Here is a 5000-nt window from a genome sequence, read left to right on the forward strand (position 1 = left end):
GGGAAAAGTATGCAGACGGCGCCAGGGAGGCTGATGGGAGAGGCTGGGTGGGGTGCCCCCAACCGCCGACGGGCGTGGGCGGCTCCGTCAGAGACGGCAAGGGCAGGGGTAAGGGCAGGGGGCGGTGGCGGGGACGGGGACGGGGCCAGGGCCAGGGAGTGAGGGCACGCGAGAGCGTGCATGCGGACGGGCAGCCAGGCAGGCGGGCGGGCGGGTGGGCGTGCCCCGCTGCCCGGCGGGGGGGCGGGGGCAGGTGGCGGGGGGCGGCGAGGGGGCGGTGTGGTGGCCTGAAGGGATGACCTTGGGGAGTGAGCGTGCGCACGGGGGGGGGGGGGGGTCGGTGGGTGTGGCGCTGTATCTGTGTCTGTGTGCGGACGAGGGCCAAGGGCCGGCGGCTTCGTGCCGGCCCCGGGCGCCTCGGCACCGAGCCCCCACGGCCCCCTGGACTGAGGTCGAGGGCGGAAGACCTCTGCGGACCGTGAAAGAACCCGCCCGAAAGTGGCCGCCTGTGTGCTGGCGGTGGTGCCGGCGGCGGCCGCCTCTACCGGTGGGCGGGGCGGGGCGGGGCGGGGCGGGGCGAGCCGCATCGGGGCCAGGGGGGCCGGGCTGTGTAGGCTCTCAGGAGGGCGTGGGTGGGACAGGGCGGGGGCGGGGGCGCTGTTTCGCCAGTTCAGCGTGTCAGCAGGCAGACCACGGGGCATGGGTTGCCCGTCGGCTCGGCTGGGAGTGCTCTGGATACGAAAGGAGGAGAAATAAAATGTGCCAATCGTTATTGTCTGTTTGTTTTTTCCGGATGAGTTTCTCGTTCCAAGCGACTAGAGCGGCCATGAAGTAGGTATTAATCTGGAAAGCGGGGTGGGGTTCATTGCGCGGGACGGGGCCGATCGAGCCGTCTGGCTCCGGGGTGATATGAGGCTGTGAGCTTTGCCCGGCTCCGGGCTCGATGGGGACGGTGAGGCACCAGGTCTACCCCGCCGGCCGGGACACCAGGTCTACCCCGGGGCCGGCGGGACACCAGGTCTACCCCGTGGCCGGGGACACCAGGTCTACCCCGGGGCCGGCGGGACACCAGGTCTACCCCGGATCCGGCGGGACACCAGGTCTACCCCGCCGCCCGGGACACCAGGTCTACCCCGGATGCGGCGGGACACCAGGTCTACCCCGTGGCCGGGGACACCAGGTCTACCCCGGGGCCTTGGACACCAGGTCTACCCCGGGGCCGGCGGGACACCAGGTCTACCCCGGAGCCTTGGACACCAGGTCTACCCCGGGGCCCGGGACACCAGGTCTACCCCGGGGCCCGGGACACCAGGTCTACCCCGGGGCCGGGGACACCAGGTCTACCCCGCCGCCCGGGACACCAGGTCTACCCCGGGGCCGGCGGGACACCAGGTCTACCCCGTGGCCGGGGACACCAGGTCTACCCCGGATCCGGCGGGACACCAGGTCTACCCCGCCGCCCGGGACACCAGGTCTACCCCGGATGCGGCGGGACACCAGGTCTACCCCGTGGCCGGGGACACCAGGTCTACCCCGGGGCCTTGGACACCAGGTCTACCCCGGGGCCGGCGGGACACCAGGTCTACCCCGGCGGCCGGGACACCAGGTCTACCCCGGGGCCCGGGACACCAGGTCTACCCCGGGGCCGGCGGGACACCAGGTCTACCCCGGGGCCGGCGGGACACCAGGTCTACCCCGCGGCCGGGGACACCAGGTCTACCCCGGGTGCGCCCGGGACACCAGGTCTACCCCGGGGCCGCCGGGACACCAGGTCTACCCCGAGGCCGGGGACACCAGGTCTACCCCGGGGCCGGCGGGACACCAGGTCTACCCCGGATGCGGCGGGACACCAGGTCTACCCCGTGGCCGGGGACACCAGGTCTACCCCGGAGCCCGGGACACCAGGTCTACCCCGGATCCGGCGGGACACCAGGTCTACCCCGTGGCCGGGGACACCAGGTCTACCCCGTGGCCGGGGACACCAGGTCTACCCCGGGTCCGGCGGGACACCAGGTCTACCCCGTGGCCGGGGACAACAGGTCTACCCCGGATCCGGCGGGACACCAGGTCTACCCCGTGGCCGGGGACACCAGGTCTACCCCGGGGCCGGCGGGACACCAGGTCTACCCCGTGGCCGGGGACACCAGGTCTACCCCGGGGCCGGCGGGACACCAGGTCTACCCCGGATGCGGCGGGACACCAGGTCTACCCCGTGGCCGGGGACACCAGGTCTACCCCGGAGCCCGGGACACCAGGTCTACCCCGGATGCGGCGGGACACCAGGTCTACCCCGTGGCCGGGGACACCAGGTCTACCCCGTGGCCGGGGACACCAGGTCTACCCCGGGGCCGGCGGGACACCAGGTCTACCCCGTGGCCGGGGACACCAGGTCTACCCCGGGGCCGGCGGGACACCAGGTCTACCCCGGATGCGGCGGGACACCAGGTCTACCCCGTGGCCGGGGACACCAGGTCTACCCCGGAGCCCGGGACACCAGGTCTACCCCGGATGCGGCGGGACACCAGGTCTACCCCGTGGCCGGGGACACCAGGTCTACCCCGTGGCCGGGGACACCAGGTCTACCCCGGAGCCCGGGACACCAGGTCTACCCCGGATGCGGCGGGACACCAGGTCTACCCCGTGGCCGGGGACACCAGGTCTACCCCGTGGCCGGGGACACCAGGTCTACCCCGGGGCCGGCGGGACACCAGGTCTACCCCGTGGCCGGGGACACCAGGTCTACCCCGGAGCCCGGGACACCAGGTCTACCCCGGATGCGGCGGGACACCAGGTCTACCCCGTGGCCGGGGACACCAGGTCTACCCCGTGGCCGGGGACACCAGGTCTACCCCGGAGCCCGGGACACCAGGTCTACCCCGGATGCGGCGGGACACCAGGTCTACCCCGGATCCGGCGGGACTTAGTCGTATTTCGGCCGGTGCTGGGTAGACCTGTTGTCCCGGCCGGCTGCGGAAGTTCACCAAGGGGTCGCTGTTGCCGGCTGCCTCCGGCTGCCTCATCGTAAGAGGCGGCCTGCGGTGGCGCCTTTTCCCGGTCGAGCTCCATCAGTCCCCTTGGAGGCTTGGGCGCCTTCGGACTCATCTGTCCGTATTATGGGAGCGAGGTGACGGGCCGCATCCCCACAGGTTGGTTTCATGCCGTGCCTGTGTTTAAGGCGGAAGGGAGCGACCGTGCTGGTGCGGTCGGCAGGGCAGAGGAGGTGCCGCCTAGCCGGGACGAGTCTGTCTGTGGCTTTGTCCCGGCTCCCGTCTTTCCCGGAAAAGCTTGGCACAGCGAGGCCGAGAGAGAAGGGCTGCCGGAGAACCGGGGGCGATCTCCCCGCGAGGCCGAGAGAGAAGGGCTGCCGGAGAACCGGGGGCGATCTCCCCGCGAGGCCGAGAGAGAAGGGCTGCCGGAGAACCGGGGGGCGATCTCCCCGCGAGGCCGAGAGAGAAGGGCTGCCGGAGAACCGGGGGCGATCTCCCCGCGAGGCCGAGAGAGAAGGGCTGCCGGAGAACCGGGGGGCGATCTCCCCGCGAGGCCGAGAGAGAAGGGCTGCCGGAGAACCGGGGGGCGATCTCCCCGCGAGGCCGAGAGAGAAGGGCTGCCGGAGAACCGGGGGGCGATCTCCCCGCGAGGCCGAGAGAGAAGGGCTGCCGGAGAACCGGGGGGCGATCTCCCCGCGAGGCCGAGAGAGAAGGGCTGCCGGAGAACCGGGGGGCGATCTCCCCGCGAGGCCGAGAGAGAAGGGCTGCCGGAGAACCGGGGGCGATCTCCCCGCGAGGCCGAGAGAGAAGGGCTGCCGGAGAACCGGGGGCGGTCTCCCCGCGAGGCCGAGAGAGAAGGGCTGCCGGAGAACCGGGGGCGGTCTCCCCGCGAGGCCGAGAGAGAAGGGCTGCCGGAGAACCGGGGGCGGTCTCCCCGCGAGGCCGAGAGAGAAGGGCTGCCGGAGAACCGGGGGGCGATCTCCCCGCGAGGCCGAGAGAGAAGGGCTGCCGGAGAACCGGGGCGATCTCCCCGCGAGGCCGAGAGAGAAGGGCTGCCGGAGAACCGGGGGCGATCTCCCCGCGAGGCCGAGGGAGAAGGGCTGCCGAAAGACGATCCGAGAGGGAAGCCGCTTGGCGTCCGAGGCAAGGCGGAGAGAGAAGCTGCGAGCTTTCCCGCGCCGGCCCGGCTTCTGCCGGCCGATTCGCAAGGGGGGGCGGCCCCCCTGGGCAGCGGTGGCGGGCGAGGCGGCGGCGCCTCGTCCCTTTCGTGCCTGGCCTTAAGCCGGGGCCCACTCGGCGGGCACTTTTTTGGGCTGTCGGTCCGCCTCGGCGGCGGTCGGCCCGCCCGGTAAAGCTGCGGAGCCCGGGGTCGGGGCGCCCCGTCCCCGGCCCGCGTTGTTGAAACCATCCCCCTTCCTCGGCCTTAAGCCGGGGACCCGCGTTGGCGGGCAGAGATTTTTGGAGTTGACGGACCCGGCACCCGACGGAGGGAGCCCCCCGGACTTGTCCCGGGCGAGGCGGCGGCGCCTCGCCCACCTCGGTCGTGGCCGCACGGACCGAGCCGCTTATGCCGGGCGGGCTGGGTTGCCACGCGGGCCCGGCTTTTTTTTTTCCGCGGTTTAGGCGCGCCGGCGTGCGGGCAGAGTGGGGGCGCCCGCCCGGCCTCCGCGGATCTTAATTTTTCTCCGGCGGCCCTAAGCCGCGGCACCGAGAAGCGTTGCGACGAAGGGGCGCGCGGCGGCGGCGAGAGAGAAGGGAGCGAGCGGGAAGCCGGCGGGTCCGTGGGGGGAGTGAGTCTCGCGTCTCGCCCCCCACGGTCCCCGGTGCCCCGTGCCCGCGGCCCCCGTGGCTAGCACGGATCGTTGCGAACGCGCCTCCATGTGCCTTTTTTTGTCGTGCCGCTCCCCCGGCAATTTTTTCCCGGAAAAGGGAGAGCCGGCCGCCGGTGGCGCGGTCCGGTGGCACTTTTTCTCGCACGCTCGGCCGGGTTCCCCGGGCCGGAAGGGGAAGCCG

The sequence above is a fragment of the Melospiza melodia genome, chromosome 17, assembly GCF_035770615.1.
Source record: "Melospiza melodia melodia isolate bMelMel2 chromosome 17, bMelMel2.pri, whole genome shotgun sequence".
Lineage (NCBI taxonomy): Eukaryota > Metazoa > Chordata > Aves > Passeriformes > Passerellidae > Melospiza > Melospiza melodia.